This window comes from Embiotoca jacksoni, unplaced genomic scaffold (genome assembly GCF_022577435.1).
Source record: "Embiotoca jacksoni isolate LCO1_2020_lvr unplaced genomic scaffold, fEmbJac1.0.p SCAF_2, whole genome shotgun sequence".
NCBI lineage: Eukaryota > Metazoa > Chordata > Actinopteri > Embiotocidae > Embiotoca > Embiotoca jacksoni.
This window is the reverse complement of record NW_027185340.1, coordinates 14,232,026-14,252,278: the sequence shown is the minus strand read 5'-3', so window position 1 is coordinate 14,252,278 and position 20,253 is coordinate 14,232,026. Positions and strand designations below refer to the sequence as shown.

Here is a 20,253-nt window from a genome sequence, read left to right as displayed (position 1 = left end):
GCTGTGTAAAAAATAAAAAAAATGTCCCATTGAAACCTCCAGCCCAGAAGCATAATATTCAGTGTCTCCTCCAAAGTGTATCAGACTCTTACACACATGGGCTATAGTGTTGGATGAATCATCCTTTATTAATTTTTTTTTTTTTTTTTTATAAAATCCAGCATACAAGTGTGATACTATGCCTGCTTCTCCGTAGAACAAAAATAATTAGTCAGAGAGGCTCGAGTATCTCAGCCTCCCGAGGTAGAAGTAGAAACAAGTATTGAAGGAAGGGGAGACTTTAAGCTTGGAGTAATACAGGGTATTAGTACCTTTTTATTGCAGCTCATTTATTCCTATCTCCTGCTACTGTGATTCATGTCCTAGGAGTGCTTGGGATTAGTCCTGGATTCAATAGACCTCTAATTGTGTTGCTCCAACAGCAAAATTAATGAATATGGAATTGAATCTGCAACACCTGATGCTTTTAGAGAATGAAGTTACAGTGATTCATTTTCTAATAACAGATTTTGCTGCACTGTAGCTCTTGGGTATTGGGGGATTTGTTATTATTGACTTATTATCCGACAGAGAACTAAAGTTTTTTGTGGTCATTTTGCAATCAAGGAATTTGAAAAGTAAAACTGAGTGTAACACGAGGTGGGTTAAAACTAACACAAACTGTGACGAAGAGGGAGTTGTTGCACATAAAAGAAGAGAAAACGCTAACAGGTTTATGCAAACTGAGAGACTCTGATGCATTTTCATAAGTTGGTGTCAGCGATCCAAACTTCCAGTATTGAATTTATTAAGAGTCAATTTTGGAGTTGATTTAATTTCAAAGTCAAAATTTAACTGCCAGGAGATGGAGCAATTCTATGGTGTTGTTTAATTATTTATTTTTTTTCCCATTTTTAGCATTTCTTTTAAACCTACTGAAAGTGACCATGAACTGCATCGTGGCAATATGAAAATCTGTTTTTAATTTAATGTTTATTTTAGCATTACAGATCACAACAACAGTGGTTTTACTACATTTTGTCCTGATAATTAACTATCATAGAGAATATCTAATGGCAGATTAACTACTGAGAGGCGGCAGGCATTTGAGATTTAAGATTAGTCACACATGGTGTGCCTGTGAAAGCATCGGTGGCTGAATTATTTTTGCTTGATTTCATTCAGGGAAATTTGATTTTGACTTTGCTGCCTTAGCTGTGTTTTGGTGGGGGCCAAATTTGTTTAATGAGAAAGAAATGCAAGGATGGAGATGGCTTGTCGCCCAGAAGTGGGCTGCCAGAAGCAGAGTTTTTTTTATGGTCTGTCTAATTTTCCTCTTGCTTTGATGAGTTATTCTATAGTCAAACGTGTTTTTTGGTCTTTGGAGGGGTGTTTAAACTCAGCACAAACACAAATTTGGGGTTTGGCAATTCAACATATAACACTTGTTTGTATCTGTCCTCAATACCAATCTGCCGTGTGTGGTTCTGTCAGCACAAAGAGTAGTGATAGAGTTAACTGTTCTCTCCTTCGGTCTCTATCTCAAATAACTTATCAGCTTTGAACAGACCGTATGCATTTTTTTTTTTTTTTTTTTTTTTTACCCAAGCAGCCTTCGTCTCAGATTTTTGACGGACAGAAAATGTATTCTCTTTGGATGAGCGAACAGACTGGCACTTATACAGCCATACACCAATTAGACACCTCAGGTTGCTGATTACCAGCCTTTCTTTTGGGCTGCAGTGCTCCAGAAGCCATACCTGACTACACTTCTATTACATCCCACCTCAAGCCAGTCAAATTTGACTATTCATGGGAAAAGCAGCACACGCACTCTCCATGGGCTGACAGAACATGCCACAACTGACTGGAAAACATGGTCATGAACAGAAACAAGCCATGAAAACAAGCTTGACCCCCAAGGCATTGCCCGTATGGTTTTTCAAAGTACACAAAGACAGAAATTTCAGAATACCCTTGTGTCTGACATGTTTGCAAGATTTAGCAGCAATTGAGATCATACAGCTCAGGCGTGGGGTCATCCAGTCTGTGTGTGTGGCTCTCAGTAGAGAAGGAATACAAGCTATCCTGAAAATCTTTAAAAAAAAAAAAAAAAAAAGCTCTTAAGCTGCTATATATCTGGGTCAAAGGAATCACGGCAGGCTCTCGGTGGCCGCAGAAAACCTGGCAAACAGCAGCGTGGCTCGGATACTGGTGTGCATCCTATTAGATCCTCCGTGATCTGATGGAATGCAATCTGCTTCTCTGTCTCCTGTGGTCCTTGTTTGGGGCCCGCTTACTGGATTCAGAGAGTAAAAACCCTGCAGCTATCATAAGGGAACAGATGAGCAACACTCCAACGCCTTCCATTTCACAGGTGGTCACAATAATTAATGTTTGATTAGATGTTTCCAAATGAATGGCAAGAGCTAATTTGGTATGCCAAGGCTCTGAACAATCACCATGCGATCCTACAGACTGTCTTTAAATAAGACAAACACCCTTTTCTGTCTGGACTGGAAACAAAGGCATTTGATCCCAGTCTGTTTACCAGAGATGCCACCTTCTTCCCTGGATTTCCACACAATTATGTAGCTCGCCACCTCGCTCTCCATTCACATTTTCAGCTTAAATTCCTTCGTGTATCCCTGTGCTCTTCTTTGCGTACAGCATCCGAGGTACTGTATTCAGGTTAATGCAGCTGAAAGTGGTTGTTTTTTTCTCCACGTTGTGGTGCATGTAATTGTTTTTGATGGGGTTTGGCAATACAAAAAGAGAAATCCATCCTCATCCAAACAGTCTGATGTTTGAAGGTGTTTTCATTGGCAAAAACATCCATCACAGCACTGAGAGAATCATAAATGCAAAGCACCACACCGAATTGTGTACTCCTTTCATCAGAGGCTTGTTTTTAACAGTTGTATATGTCAGTTTCTGTATATTGAGGAATATTCTCCATTTTCATTTTATTTCTGAATTCTGTAGACACCATTTGTACGATTCTAGACAGAGCTGTAACAAAGACAACTTCACGGTTTCAGTGGCAGAGCAGATTCATAATGAAGGTTTAGCTTCCTCTGACTTTTCACCATGACTGTAAAACAAATGGGCAATGCTGAGTGAAAAATAGCTGAAAATAACTGTACGAAGAAGGGTCAGGATTTCTGTCCAGTCCTGATGACTCCGCTCAACATAACTTATGTCCACTGTCAACACTCAGTTGCAGTGCACAAAGTAAGTAAGTGGTGGAGGTCAGGGTTTCAGATGGGTGTTAAAAAAAATTTCTACATTTCATTCATAACTTTACATACAGGGAGAGATGTTGTGTATGATAACCTATTTTTTTATTTTTTTTATTTTTTTATTTTGGCACTGGATGTTAGTTATTTGTATCTTAAAAAAAAAAAAAAAAAAAAAAAAAAATCAGTTTGTTGTTTGTAGTTTGTGTTGTGCAGCCTGATTTCTGGCTGCAATCCAAACTGCAAGAAAACATAAATCCACTGTTTCTGATGCTGCTTGATTTGTATTAAACACTGTACCTGAAAAAGATGACTGCCAGTCATCCCTTTGGGTGATCTGGTAGTTACAGCAGCAGAGGCTTTTCACAAGTCCTTCCACTGAAGACAGGAGCAGGGCAGAGGAGGCCTCCGAAGATGTTAAGTTTGACAGGGATGGTAACTCAGCAGCACCGGGCCTTCCGCCTGAAGCATCATGCAGTGGATTAATCCTGTGTGAATCAATGTGTACGGGGCTGGGACTGTGTCACACCTCCAGCAGTACTGAGTGGTATTATCTCCCTGGCGCTGGCTCTGTCAAGCACCCGCCCACTGATGTTCCGTCTTGGGTTGGCACAAGTCAGCGTGAGCTACTGTAAGGTGTCTGAGGAGGACACAAACAGACAGGAAAAAAAAGAGAGGCACTGATATAAACATGTGACTGCGACAGAGTAAAATCTGACAATCCATGCCGTGACATTCGTGAGATTATATTTCTTTCACAGGATGTACTGTTGATAGCTAGCCAGCTATAAACCGCAATAAGCACTGAATGACACATGGAGGTTTTATAAAGATGCACGACCTGAAGGCATTGTCCTTTTATTTTACACACTATCAGCAAATACTGGTCCAGAGGAATTACTTTTCTGTGATTTATAATCCACTCATCTGTTCTCTTTTATTCATTCTACACTTCATCTTAGCACAAAGATCCCAGAGAAACTTTCTGCGCATATAAAATAGGATTATTATGTTCCCCAGTTATAGACTTGCTGCAGTTATAGAGGGGAAGGGCAATGTCACTTGTGCATCACATTGGCAGAGGGCTGGTTGTTGTTTGTGAATTTTACATAAAACTGCAAGGCTTACAGTGATGATTTGTCATTCCTTGTGTCACATTCATTCAGTGAAACCAAAGACAAGAGTTCAGTCTAAGAGCAGAAGCTTGGGTTTTTGCTCTCGTATGACATTCAATGATTACCTGTCAACTCTCTAGCCAAGGCTTTTCTGAAGGCTCATCCAGAGGAAACTCTGATTGTATTAACACATCCTGCCTTTGTCTCCCATCCACTTCCAACTGCTTTCTCGGCTCTAAGCTCCACTCCCTTATTGACCTTCCTGGTCATGCTCCTGAAAACCACAGATCCCTTTGACCTCGACCTTATTTCCCAGGGCTTTTAAGTGCTTTGCCTCGCCATTCCATTGTGGCTCAAATGAGCTCGTCTCTGCAGCTGCACTTCTCCGCCTTCAGCTGGCAACTAACTAAATAAAAGCCAACAAATAGGATGGAGGAAAGGTAGCCCTGGTGGATGGAGCAAAATCAATTGCGATCTCAGTTTCAGGTACGGACAAACAATTCATTTAATCTTTATTCAATCTCAGCTTCCCCTATTACAGCCATGGTGCATGTGGTGCTTACTGTTATTACCTGTTGTTCCTGCATCTAGTTGATAATGCAGTAATTGTCCTTGTGTATGAAATACAGAGCAATTCAAGTCAGACTATTCTGTTTTTTCTGTGGATACTAAAAAATAATTCTTAAAGTATCTTAACATAAATGTGGGAATTCTAAAGAGGAGTGGAATTTTTTGCCACGCTAACGATGTTCTTCTAGGGATGGTAATCCCAGTCTGTTGGCCAGTCAGTCCATCACTTTGGCCCGGACTGAAAATTAGAAGAAGAGCTATAGATTTGATACAGACATTAATGGTCTTCTAAAACTTAATCCAACTGTTTTTGGTGTTTGCTGAGTTTTTCAATGACCAAAATTAGTGACCCTGGTTAGGTTTATGCACATAAAACACTTGTTTAAGGTCAGTGAAAGACAATTGGTTGGGTTATAATGATCACTTCAACCATGTTCTACGATAACGTTACTACTTCCTTAACAGTATACAATCTTTGTAATCATGGCAACAGTTAACGTGATCTAAAAAAAAAAACTATTCTGACTTGTGGTTGGACATGAGTAGCCTCCTGTCCATCCAACCCGTCTCCTCCTGACAAGGAAAAATTCACATTATATAGGAATCATCTGAACCCGTCATTTATCTAGGAAACCAGATTATCATAATTTTTACGAACGCTAGAAGACACTTTAATTAAAAACATAGCTGTGGGTTGTAATAAGTTGTTTGCCTAAAAAGACCTCTGCGGCCATTTTTTTGTCATTTATTGATACGTCTCAACAATGACTGAGACAGGACATCATGCCTTCCCACTGCAATCAGACTGTAGAATAACTACAAATGGCCAAATCCATCCTACATCACCATTGTACTGTTTTTAATTTCATTGAAATTTTATATTTTTATATTTTATATTCAATTTTATTTGTATATACTGTGCATTTTTACATCTTTTATATTTATACCTTCACTACTTCCATTTTTATTCTGTAATTTTGTATTGCTTTTGCCGTATCTTCCATGCTGCTGTAAAGAAAAAATGTCCCCTTGCAGGATCAACAGAGTATGTCTGTCTGTCTGTCTGTCTGTCTGTCTGTCTATCTGTCTATCTATCTATCTATCTATCTATCTATCTATCTATCTATCTATCTATCTATCTATCTATCTATCTATCTATCTATCTATCTATCTATCTATCTATCTATCTATCTATCTATCTATCTGTCTATCTATCTGTCTATCTATCTGTCTATCTAGCTAGCTATCTAGCTATCTAGCTATCTATCTATATATAAGTATTGCAAAGCTTTAAAAAGTGTTGTTTGTTCTCACTACTGAAAAAATAAAAGGTAATTTCAGTAAGAATTATCAGGATATTTATTTTATTTAAAATACGTAAAGCAGTTTTTGTGCAGGGCTATCCCCATATGTTACATTAACTCAAGTTACCTTTGCCAATTGACACTGGGATGGGGAAGCCTCTACAGATTCCTCCACTCAACACCTTCTGCCTGTGAGTTCAGCCTACAGGCAGAAGTGTTTGCCATCCTCTCTTGTAACAACAATCGCCTCCAACCTTAAACCTGCTTTATGCTTTTCAACTCCCCTCAGGAGCTGGTTACCTCACCCGGCTTGGCACTACATTCTCCAGTCCCCCAGCTATATCTTCACACAATGACACAGCTTTTGCATTGGTTTTCTTTAATATACATCCAGAGAGTGCCTTTAGCCATAAACCCCGTCTCTGCGGTGCGTCTAGCCTGCCAGTGTTTCACCGTCTTAGTGCACTTGTGTTATGGTTGCCAGATACAGTATTTCTTCTTATCAAACCTTTCCGAGTTTACAAAGTTAGAGACATCTTCAACATGCCACAAAACAACCTGACAAAATAATAACATTGCAAAGATGTATATGTTGAATAGATGCTATTATGACAAGCTGTACTATTACAAAAAAAAAAAAAAGACTAAACACTGCACCAAAGTGAAAGTGATATTTCTTCCTCTGCTTCGTGCCTCACTCTGGGAGTCTCTGGGAATATCAACTTTCACTTTATTACTGAGATTGAGACCTAAATATTCTGCTGAAAGACAGTTACAGTATATCTTAGATCGTAAAATAATAATGTTGTTGTAATCTTCTGCTCACGTGGGTGGATATTGAACTTTCACATTACCATCTGTTGAATGATTTCTAGTTGCCTTCTCCTACATTTTACTGCAATTTAGAAATAATTTGGAGCCAAAACTTCAATCCAAATATGAATTATCATTCATATTATCTGAATGTGTCTTGAGAAAAACCCCACTCTTCATGGCGGTATCCGCAGACTCAACTGCTGGGCATTTCCAATAATCACGTCACTAAAACAAGCCGTATATTTTGCAATGCTTTCTAGAAATTGAAAATAATTTTCCCAGACAGCTGAGATGTTGTATGTGGTAGTTTCTGAAAGAGAGAGGTATCTCTTCTCTACCAGCACCTCGGACAGTCTGGCAGCCCAACCAGATGCTCCTGAAGCCGGGGTTGTGAACTCAATCAGCTGCATGTTTATCACTGTGGCATTGCACATAGTACAGCTCTTTCTCCCTGCCTCCATGTGCTGTAGGTGCAGTGGTATGGCTAGTTAAGCAAGATGACTGGGTCACAGCATTGATAACAGCAGGGACGAATTTTAAGTAAGCTATGCCCATCCTGCCTCAACCACACAAAGATCAGTTAAACGATATCATCCATCTACTGCTGCATATCTTCTTCTTTTTTTTCTTATAAAATTGGCAAATTGGTTTTACTTTGTTTTTCAGACCTTTTTAATCTTGAATTCCTTTTTTTCCTCAGTTTGTGAATGCTTATAAAAAATAACTTTGGGTTGACTTGAAAATTGAATCACTGAATTAGTCAGCCAAGGAACGCGTACTTCTATAGAAGATTGCTGAACTATAACGATTAATTACAAAGCAAATGTGATCAGACAGGGTAAATTTCAAAATGGCAAAAATGAGGCGCCATGATGTTTAAACATAGACAAGCTACAGAAAGTCTTAATCAAATTAGTTACATCAAACACTATTACAGAGAAGAAATCTTTACCCCAGCATGCTTATGTATATTTTTAATTCAAGTCATATCAGGCCAATTCTGAGTTAATCTCCACTGCAGTACATTTCTTGGTAAGTACTAAACATGTGATGAAAGAAACAATCAAACCAGGCAAAGCTGAAGCCCACAGCTGTGTTAATATACAGGCTCCAACAACATGTTGTTCACAGTGAAACCTCTGACACAGAATAAGAATCAAAGCTCAGTGTGATTGATTGCACCTTGGTCTCATGTTTATCAAACAAATCCACAGTCATTCAGCGACGGACACGCATTAAAAGATAAATTGATGTACTTTAATGTTAACAGACCAAAACGTTTAACATAGAAGAATAGCTTCATGTATCAAAGCTTCTTTAGGCATATAAAAGGTGTTAAATTTCATGGCTAGATATTCATACACCATTTACTCACACACACATTTCCCTGTTCAAAGCAAATCAAAGGCCTTTAGAGGAAAAATGACGCTAATTGATGCGATGCCTAAAACAAAGCCACAGAGCATTGTGTTGTTAGCCAGATAATTCTCACTGAATATTTTTCCCACCATAAATATTTCATCAAAGACACGGAAAAGGATCTCAGAGAATGTCAAATTAGCACAGAATAATAGCAGAACAAAAGCTGCACAATAATCAGCCTTTATTCTATTTATTGCTGTGAACAAATGATAAGAATGAGACAGGTCTCCCGAAAAAATAACATGGAAAGGGATTAAGCTGCTTTACTGTAGGTGAAAGGGCATCGCTTGTGTTGTATGGGGAGTTTTAATTGGTTACATTTCAGGTGGTTCATCCTGAGCAAAAATAAAGTAACTACACCTCCTCGAGAAGCTGCGACAGCATGTGCAAAATAGAGCAAAAAAGGATTTGGAGCAGAAACAGACACTAAAAACAAATGTCTCTGCTTCCTGAAGCGGAGCTGGGAAATTATTCCACAAAAGACAGAAAAAGAGATGGAGAGCTTGAAAGAGAAACAAACCATGCCTGGATAATCGGATTTGTTTTGTGCAGCTGTTCCACCTGGCCTCCCAGCCAATAACCCCCCCTTCATTAAAAAAGCTTATAATTAACGCAGCACTGGCTGTAATCCTGGTCACTCTATCTCCCCTTTTCAATTGATAGGCACATCTCAGGGGACTGGGGGTATGCAGGTGAGCGTGTCTGAGTCCCGACTGCAGCGGATCCAGAGGGGATTGTCGCCCAGAAAGGGAGCCATCAGTGTGAGCAAGAGGAGCAGCGTGACGGCGTCAGGATTAATTTTGAGGAGGCCTGGTTGCTGAGGCTGGCTGATAACATGGGTCAGCAGTTGCAGAGACACCTGGACCCTGAAGCCACGAGTGTCCCTCTAGAAAATAACTGTTAATGTACTGGGAGCTGTGTGATTTACCCACGTGTGTGTGTGTGTGTGTGTGTGTGTGTGTGTGTGTGTGTGTGTGTGTGTGTGTGTGTGTGTGTGTGTGTGTGTGTGTGTGTGTGTGTGTGTGTGGGCGGAGTAGAGGAGGAGCTGACACCTGGCTAGCCGGCAGGAGATGCCCAGAGATGGTAGAAACCTATAAAAAGTAAATTATACAGAGGGGGGAAAAAAAGTAGAGAGGAAAGGAACCATGGGTGAAATTAAAAACCTGCTTCTTGTGATAAGTAGTGAGAAGGAGAAGTCTGCTCCTTTTTAAAAGAGCTAATCTGGTGTTATGTAAAAAAAAATAATAATAATAATTCTAAATGTTCCAGTATGTTGGAAAAATAAGTGGTCGCATGCTGTGTGAAGGTAAGTGAATATGTAGTATTCTAGTTTGATACAGAGCTGTGACCTATTGTAGGGTTCTTTTAAAAAAATAAATAAATAAATAATCAATATGAACAGCTCACAAAAAGCCTTCACTTATTTTCGATGGATAAACAATACAGTACACTGACCCATTCACCGCTCAATGGGTGCTGCAGTCTGACAAAAACAGATATTAAAGAAAACTACTGTATGATTTAATTCCCCTAAGCCACCGCTAAGCAGACTTTGCATAATAAATGCGTAAAATTTTGGTTTTAAAGCGGTATTGCATATTTTTAGATCAAGGCAGTCGAGAGGTTGCGAAGACTTGAAAATAGAAAGTCTGTCAACAAGGCTATAACAAGTAAACCAGCACAAGCCAAAGGACAGACAGTCAAGACATGCTAAAATCAAAATAAAGTAGGACTTGAAAACATAAACTAGGATTAAAATCGACATATTACAAGGAGATTCTAAGACAATGATTGAGCTCTTGTATAAAGGGACAACCTTTGTATTTTGAGTCTTTATAAAACCTTATTATTATCTTCCCATCTCTCTAAGTTCTAAATGTCAGGACATTATGTTCACTGACCTTTTTGTACCCATCAACACTGCCAGCAGCGCTAATAACTCACACACAGCTATGTTTCTATCGCACCCTGCGCTATTTACATATTTGAAACAATGAGACAATTACCTTGCAATGAACTATTGTGTTTATCAAAGTGCTTAAAGACAGTGTGTGTGTGTGTGTGTGTGTGTGTGTGTGTGTGTGTGTGTGTGTGTGTGTGACACTATCAACGCAAAGCTGTGGGTTGGATTGGAAGACAGAGGGTTGTTTTTCACTTAATTGAAAATACACATTATCAGGGGTTAGTTATGCATAGCCCTTCACAACAGCTAATTTCTTATGTTCATCAAAAACACTTGCAGCACCGGTGTATGAGCACCAACAACTACTCAGACTTTTACTGACAACACATACACACAAACATAAACACAAACACACACACACACGTGCACACACACACACACACACACACACACTCGCACACAAACACATACACACACAAACACAAACACCTGTAAAATAGGTAGAGTGTAATCTCCACTGCGTCGAAATTCACATTTTGGGTTGTGAGTGGAAACAAGTTGGCGCTTTGTGCTTTAAGGAGGCCCCAATAGTGTGCCCGGAGATAAGGGATCAGGACAATAGACAAAGATCGCCTGACAGACCGGATGCTGAGTCTGTGGCTGTATGGATTATCAAAGTGCAGCCATGGATGGAGAGGAGGAGCAGAGAAGATGAGAGAAAGGCTGCCCCAGTGTCTGTTACTGGGAATTAGGAAAGGCGCTCAGATGGGTGACTTCCTGTATTGATTGATGGGTGTTCCAGGGATTAAACCTTAACCCTATATTGATCCACTTCACTTTGAGAGTGTGACTAGAGGGGAAAGGTTCTGGTCTCAAGACAGCCGTTACATTACCCCTGACTGGTTTCCTCATTTTGATTGTTGCATGAAATGTTGCTTAAGGATACATGTGTTTGTTGTCTATCGAACAAACAACAGGCTCAATACAACCAGAGGAAATCGAGGAGAGCCATGATGAGTACATTGTTGTGCTATAATGTATACACTTTACCTGTCAGGTACTCTAGGAAAGAAAAATAAAATGCTTTTTTTACAAACAATGTCTGACCCAGATCTGACAGGCAGCTGTGTGCACTGAAAATAAAAAGCCGGGCTTTTAGCTCCCATTAAGATAACTGATGTCTTTCACAAGTGTTGGTGCCACAAAAGGCTGATGAGCAGGAAATGGAGATGAGAGAATGCAATTTGTCACTCACTCTATGCGTGTTTATGTCGGGTGTAGCATGAAAGAGAACAAGTACCTACTCTGTTTTGGCAGCTACAATTAGGGTCTCCGCCGACTGTTCAGTAGAGATGTATTCACTCCTCGCAGGCTTTAAAAGCATATGCAATAATTTGTGAACATTGTATCATACATCTGATCGTTCATGTTGCCCTGGTAATTGATTGACTACAGTGCTCCATATGCACACTTCAGCATACACCATGGCTGATTCTTATTTGCAAGAGTAAGTGGATCGTGACTGTGATCATGTAACTGCAGTTGTTGCTTTCAAACCTTTTTTAACAGAGCTTTGTTCACGGTGTCAGGAAGGAAAAATCTCTGCACATTTTCGAAATGCTTCTCCACACTTCGTTGTTTCTATTAGCTTTTTCATGATCACAAAAGTTTTTGTTTTTTTGGGGATTTTGTACAGTTTGTTACAATGATTCGGCCTTGTATATCTATCCAATCTTCTCTTTTCTTCATCTCTTCTCTAAACTTTCATTGTGACAGTTTTGAGAAGTGCTGTGTGCAGTTTCATAGCTAAATCCAACGCGAAAGTGCTTGAGGCAGCATTTTCTATAATGGAGGCTAAAAGAAAAGTCTAACGGTACTATTCAGTACTATGCTACTCACACAACTGTACATGCCAGTGGTCCCATTTGCTTTAAGCCACAAAGACAAAAAAAAAAAAAAAAGATTCAGTAAAATAAGTTGAATAATAGCTACATGAATGCTGTGCCTCATCACTCCCTATCAGACCCACAAAAACAATACAATAAAATAAAAAAAGGATCACTCCCTGGCTTATCTACAAAAAGCATTGTCAATATAAGAATGGTACACAAAGCAAAACAGTTTGGGGCATCTGTATTCTAGTTCTGTTCAACGTGTTTTTACTCTGAATTCTCACAACAGAGGTGACAAGAATCGATACTTCGGTACCAAGTTGATTTGAAAACTTGATTGTTTTTTTTTATAGTACCATAGATGTCATACTGGACAATACCAACATACGGAGTGGCGGTGGCAAGCGCAGGCGCAGCAACAGGTCCGCTGCGACATGTAGGAAAAAAAAAAGAACAAAAAGAGTCCATTCATTATAACCTATAGACAACAAAATAATAAAGTTCATTGAAATATCAATGTATGTTCTCGTAGATCATCACACCCTTCCAGGCCTTATGTCTAAACCAACTGCACATTTATTTTGCTGGTAAAAAAAAATGTTTAGTTTGTGGGAGATAAATATTGAGATATGCATGCTCTTAGGGAGTATAAAAAGATACAAGAAAATATTTTTTTGCAGAGAGCAAAATCATTTAGACTCTTTCCAACAATCTGCAAATATAAATATGAATACAAATATTTGTATGACATAACCAGATACAAATACAGATACTGGCTTTGTGTTAGACCCTAAATGCACACTGACAAAAACAAAAGGACTTGTTACTGTGATTATTAGGAGTGTGTTGGGGAGGAGGGGGTTGACCAACCTACCATGATGAAACACATACTGGGGCTTATGTATTAATACTTCAAGTGACCACCGAAAGCAACGTTACCAGATGAAGATACTTGCAACTTTGTGCAAAAACAGCAATTGTGTATGTGATCATAAAGAAGTGCTCAAGTAGTATCTACCCATTTTTTTTTTTTTTTTTTTTTTTTTTTTTTTTTTTTTAATATGATCGGAAAAGCATGATGTCATGTCTAAACCTTTCATAAAGATTGATGAGAGAAAAGAGCATCACAGAAAAATACATTTTGGAACAGAGCTCGAAAACGTCTCTATTCCAGATGTGTTCAGTCGTGTACTAGCTGCAATGTACGAAGCACTTCTTTTGACAGGCAGCTGTCAGCCTTTTGTTCTGAGCTTAAAAGTGGGTAACAGAGAAGATATTTCTGTAATTCCATCGTGGCCTGACATGAAGAAATGATGACTTCCATCAAGCTTAAAGAAAATGACATCAAATAAAACTGTCAACCTGGCAGCTGGTTGAGATAATTATACAGTAAAGAAAGCGTACATTAGCACTGGTGTGTAATGAGAAGGCACAATGGAACATTTGACTTCTGTCTATATTGGAATTAACAAAGATGGATAGTGTTTTGAAAGGATAAACCTCTGAGACTTGGGTTACAACAGGGAACATGCTGAAAGAAAGCACCACAGCAAAGATAACTCCACTAGAGTTTATTTTTTATGTTTCACAGTACCAAAAAAAAAAAATCATTATTGATCTGATATTGGCCCTTTATACAGCCCCTAAGTTGTTGTTTGTTTTGAGACCTCGAAACAAATCAGTTTAGCAGCCGTCTCTTTAAGGCCCCCTTCAATAAAAGCCCACTGTTTTCTGACTGACCAACTTCCAAGAAGCGTGCCGTGGGGAGGCAACAAACACTTGAGACACCTGCGTCATCCTCTTATTAGTGGAGGTTCCAAAAGAAAACTCCAAACTAACCAACATAAAATCTCGTTCTTGATTGGAAATGTCAACTTCTCAAATCCATCTGTACGTGTTTGAGCCAAAATCCGATTCTGAATATCAGAGTGGACAGCATGAACAGCCGCAGCAACAAAGATTAGAGCAGGATGTCTCTTTTTGGTAAATATTATACCCATTGCCTGGTTATTGTGTGACATAAAAGTGGATTCAGTCTCTCAATCACAAGCCATATTTATATTTGTTCTATATGTGCCCCTGGTTATGTGGACATGTGGGAGATGTGCATGTACATAGATTGGCAGGGTTTTGTCTTTGAATATATTCTCTTGAGCATAACTGCTTTTGGTATTAAAGACAGACTGAATGGTTGAAGGACCTGTTCCTGGACTTTGAGTCAGGGAACCGATGACCATGTAAAGAAATCTGTCAAGGTGATGTCATCTCAGCACATTTCGAAGCCCGAGTTGTTTTCTCAAATAATTATTTTTATGTGCATTTACCACATTATTTGAAACTTTGGCTACATTTAATATTAATTTTCAACTTTGTAACATTATACATATATATGACAGAATATACGTAAAAGCATAATAGATCCCCTTTAATAAACATCAAACATACAGACAGTATGTTCCTTTAACTATGCAGCACAATATTGTGGCTGAAAGTGTACAGTACACTATGATAGCTACTATTTTCTATAAGGTTTATGTTTTGCTCGTGTGGAGGTCGCTGCAACCAGTATATATTCCTGTCAGAGTAAATAAAAAACAACTTCACTCATCCTGATAGAGATTAGGATTTAGGAAAGGGCACACCAATTCCGGTCTAAGAAAGGCCAGTCGGATTTTTTCTCTCACCGTGTACTTCTTGTTACAAAAATAGCACTCATTGTATTTGCTGTAGAGATTTGTACAAAGTGAATAAGACACACAAAGAAAGGTTTCCTCTCCTAAACAGTTAATCCACCACACTGTCAAGTCAGAGCGTCGGAGAAAATCAAGCGTTTTCAGTGTGACATGCAAAATACAGCCTTCTCTTCATACCATGCTGGAAGAAAGCAAATATCTAAACTATTTCTATCTAAATATTACATTTTGATTGGTAATGGGTAAGGCCCTTTACTTTTTAATTTCAACATAGTTAGTATGTCCAGAATGATTTAACAAGGAATTAAAATGCTACAAGAATAGAAACATCTTATCATCTTCTGCTTGCATTCATTATCCGACAAGTGTTTCAAGAGGTGATTATGCACCAGCGACAGCTTAACCTTTATGTAAAACATTATGCATCACATTTGTACTTGATTACCACAAATGGGTCTAATATAGATCTACATATTGTTCTAAAATATCAAAGGAATGAAAGGAACAGACATATTTAACAAAATGTAATATTGAGGTATGATATTTTGATGGAACAGAAAGGATGTGTTCCCCACTAACGCTTGCAGCTGTGCTCTAGTTCTTTAATTGCAACAAGATAAATTTGTCTTTAGGCATCACATGTCTCCATCTATCCATTATCTATAACTGCTTTAGCCTGAACTGGGTCACGGTGGGCTGGAGCCTATCCCATCTGATTTTGGGCGAAGGCAGGGAACACCCTCGACAGGCCACCAGTCCAACACGGGGCTAACACCGACCGATGATCAGTCACATTCACGGGAAATTTAGAATTACCAATTAAGCTGACGTGCATGTCTTCAAACGGTGGGAGGAAGCCAGAGTGCCGGGGGAAAACCGATGCTGGCACAGGGAGAACATGGGAACTCCACACAAAGAAGACCCCAGCCGAACCCAGAACCTTCTTCCTGCGAGGCGACAATGCTAACCACCGTGCAATTTCAATCACATGCAACATATTTCAGACAAAAAAAAAACAATTTGTCAGCTAGACACATCCTCAGCAGATCCTGTGCTCGTTGACATACATTTAAAAGTAGACTTTTACCGTTACCTGACTTTTACGTTTTAGCGAGGTAGCATAGAAATGTTCTCATCATGACTTTTAGTCAGAAAAAGGTGATGAAGGGCTTTTAGTTCAGTGAATGTACCAGAAGGTCAATGGCAAAAGACAAGGTTACTCCTGCTGACATATATTTGTGAACTGGGCCATGTAGATCAAGTATTTAAGAATCTCACTTAGGAATCAAGCTGAACGTTAAAAAGTAGGACAGAAAGTACTCCTACATCAGACTCGGAAATGAAAACCTAGAAATCTAAAAGCACAGCATGACATGGGACTCATCCATATAAAGATACAAAACCTTCATTTCCAATTCAACTCTGACTAGAGTATCCCAAGTATGGCATAAATCTTTCACAGCTTCTGGTTTACAATACACCCCAGAATTCAAAGGATCTTTCACAGAAGATGTTGAACAGAGATTCTCCTACCACCAGTGACACAACACAGAAACCGTTTCAGCAACCCAAATAATGCCTGCAATAACAGCACCATGTTCAGCAGCATAGTTGTTCTCTGGTTCATAAAACTGACTCTCTGATCTCGTGCCAATGATCCATGAAATCTTTGTGAATCCCCGAACATAAGTGGAGCTCGGGGGATAATTCATAGCGCTTCGAGATGTGAGCACCCAGATGAATGGCCCATGCTGTTTGTTGCCTGAGCTGAATGTCTTCAGAGTAATGACAAGCAGCACAAAAGATCAGGCAAAATACAGGTGATGTATTTTATATTTATTTATCGATGTTCTTTACATGTGTAAACACATAAAGTACCTCCAATGAATGTAGCATTAAGTATCGTGACCAAAATGCGCCTCCCTAATTGGAGCTGATTTGAGAGGTTTTTGTTGCATGTTAGTCCTGGTTTAAACCATTTTTCATTATAACAAAGCCAAATCGCTAAACCAATAACAAAATACCCTGATTTTATTGTTGATTAGGAAGGCAATACTGTACATCAAAACAAATCAGGCAACACTTTGTACATGATTCAACAAGTGAGGAATTGAAGTGGCAACAATCAAAATTGTTGGGGAATAGCCATGGTTGGCTGGAAGAGATTTAATCACAGATCACTTGATCTGAGAACAAATGTTCTGCATTAAAGGGGAATCTGTCGGTGGAACAACACAGTGGCAGAGACACTATGCAATTAGTGCCATACCAAAAAATATTCGACAACACTGAAATGTATTGCGGCAATAAAGGCTCAGTGAAAATTCTAGAGGTATAAATGCTTTTAAATGAACCTGGATGACAAAGAAATCTGACAATCTATTCTTACAAATGTATAAAGATATTAACGGATTGATGTATAAAAGCACTTTCAGCCTTTCTAAAACTGGAGAGGGGATGAAAAGTGTCTCCGTATATTGTGTATAGGATCAGACAGGGGCTGTGCATCAGCAAAGCGCTCTGTCTGACCTTCCCTGCTGTTGAACCCATTACGCTTCAATTAACGACAGCGGCCCGCTGCGACCAGAAGGAACAGCTGCTCGGCCCACATGGTGGTAATTCAATGAGAGTCACAGACAGGGGGATATAAAACTCGATCCACCAATCAGACACACCTATGCACAAGGGGATACAAATTTACTCTGCTGTACTGGGCGGTGAGACGAAGGAGTGAGAACCATGACCTGGACACCACGAGCCTCTCCCAGTATACAAGAGCGAGTCAGAAATACTGCTGCGCTTCACCATCTGGGTAATTCGATTTTACATGCAACAAAAAAATCGGATTAGTGGCTATGATCTCAGCTAATGGATGCTCAAAGTTCATATCAACTGCAGAGATTTTCAATTTGTTTTTGTAACCGTTTTTATTGGGCGATTCTGGTCTTGTCTACTTGTAACCTTATAATAAGGGGTATCAAGATCTAATCCTGTAGTTGATACTTTAACTGCACAGAATACAACTTTATGCTATTAAAGCGGGAAGAGGGCATATGTGGTTAGATTAATAACAGATTATTCTATTCAATAAAATCCACAACTGCCCAGAAGAACTGATTAAATACACAGTTCTTGTTCCTTTCATACAGCAATGTGCTTTATCAGCAGTCATCTTTAAGGAATGTACGATGTGAAATGACCGTGTGCAACCCTTTATTGATTAGTTAAGTCTTTACAACACAAGGCTCTGAAACTACTACAAGACAATGAACTGCACAGTAGACTGGCAGTCTGTATGCTGTGAAAACAGACAGGAGGTAAACATTCTTGTATGCATCTTGAGCATCATGAAGATATCTAAAAAATTACATGCCAAGACCTCTAATTTATTTAACTTTTCCACTTGCATTTGAAAAAATGTATCAGCCACAAACCATCACTGACGACACCCCAATCAGCTGCCATGGGGAAATTCACATTAGGCATCAGAGGTATGATAGAGTATGTGCAATGGCAGAACAAAGTCAGAAATGAGAGATGTAAACTGATAATTGAGAGAAGTATTTATAAAAATATATCTATTGAACAAAATAATGAGCGTTAAAAAAAAGGCAGGCATTCATCACTCTAATCAACTTGAAGTGCAAAAAGTCACCTTGTAACTTTGCTAAGCTTATGATGCAAAGCACCACCAAATCCTGACAATGCAATTAACATGAAAAATGTGAAACAATATGTTTGTGTAGACAAGGTTTCCCCAAGTCCCCTAACAATGCCCACACCTTATCTGTAACTTCACCAGGAGTCTCGGAGAGTGTAATTACAACAAGACCCTCCAGCCTGGGACAGTGCTGTTGGCCTGATTGGATCTTACCTTGAGTTGACCTTCTCAACCTGGGGTGACTGAAACAACACTCTACATCTCGACAAAGAACAATGCATTAGTTAATCAACTGATAAAACCACCAGATAAAAGTGTCCTGATCCCATTAGTGCTAGAAATAACTCTCCACAGTCGGCTGGCAGTTTTATGGTTGCCAAGGATGTAGTGTAGACCCAGTATCCTTCACAAAGGGATGGGCTCTTAATGAGCAACTTTTCTGAATGCAGAGTCAGCAAAACCTGCTCAGAGGGCAGACAGACATGAAAATGAAAGTGTTTTGTTTTTATTTTTTATCTTATCTGGATTTGTCTCAGCTCTTGGTTACCTTAGAAAAATTGTGTTTTGTGTGTATATACATTTTATACGCAGGGCTATGCATTTTTGCTTTATGTTTTTCTTTAAGCAGCCCATAGTATTAGGTGTCAAAATCAAACCTAAGTATGTAATATATGTAATATGTCCAGCTTTGAAATTGCTCCTGAAGAGAAACAACCACCTAAAGGAGATCATAGAATTATTGCTTTCAGTTGCAGTTTACATACATGTCCATCCAGACTCATATATGGAGTAAAGAGTTTGAAGAAACTTCTAGGCTGCTAGGCAAGGCTAATAAAGCTAATTCAGATAGAAGACTTGTAGCCACAACAGAGGAGAATGCTTTGAATATGGATGCTGTTGCGGAGAAACTACGAGCTCTAAAATGTGGATGGTTCATACATTTTCAACCCAGCAGGGCAGAGGGTTTATACAATCATCAGATTAGTGTCACCAACTCAGTATGTGACGTAATGTGAAAAACAATTTTCTCTTTGATTCCCAAGTTATGGCATTGCATAATAGCCAAAACTGTGTTTTTGCGGAACATTACAATGTCACAGTCAAGTTGACCTTTTAATCTTTGGCTATAAAATGTCACAAACTTTTTGGGAGGTTAAAGTGACATTTGCCACCAAACATATAATCAGTTCCTCCTTGAGTACAGGAGGACATTTGTGCCAAAATTAATGAAATTCCCTCAAGGCATTCCTGATGTTTCACATTTGTAAGAATGGCAGTGACCTGAGGTCCAGGTGACCTTGAATTTTTACCACCAAAATCTAATCAGTAAATTCATCATTTAAAGTGAACCTTTGTGCCAAATTTGAAAAGAAAACCCCTAAAGACAGTCATGAGATATCCCATTCTCAAGAATGGGATGGATACAAATGGACAAACGGAACATAACGCCTGCGGGCAAGCGCTCTTGCCAATACAGAGGCACAAAAGAAATGTATTTCTGGAAAGGAAAGTGAATGGGGCCCTAAAGAAAGATACAGGTGAATACACTCTGTGGGACTTATCAACATGTGACTCATCCATCTCAGCACCAACAGCCTACAGTAAAAGGGAAGGGAACATCTTTGTCTTTTTGAATCTTGTAATCTACTCAGACCGTCT

General features: G+C 39.1%; 1 protein-coding gene across 1 annotated transcript in view; it reads right to left on the bottom strand.

The window, feature by feature from the left end:
- Positions 1 to 20,253, bottom strand: part of thsd7ba (thrombospondin, type I, domain containing 7Ba) — a 163,599-nt gene that overhangs the window by 125,172 nt on the left and 18,174 nt on the right. The window contains exon 2 of the mRNA XM_069154704.1: positions 3,519 to 3,858. The gene's annotated coding sequence lies outside the window, so the exon portion shown is untranslated. The remainder of the gene's footprint in view (positions 1 to 3,518; positions 3,859 to 20,253) is intronic.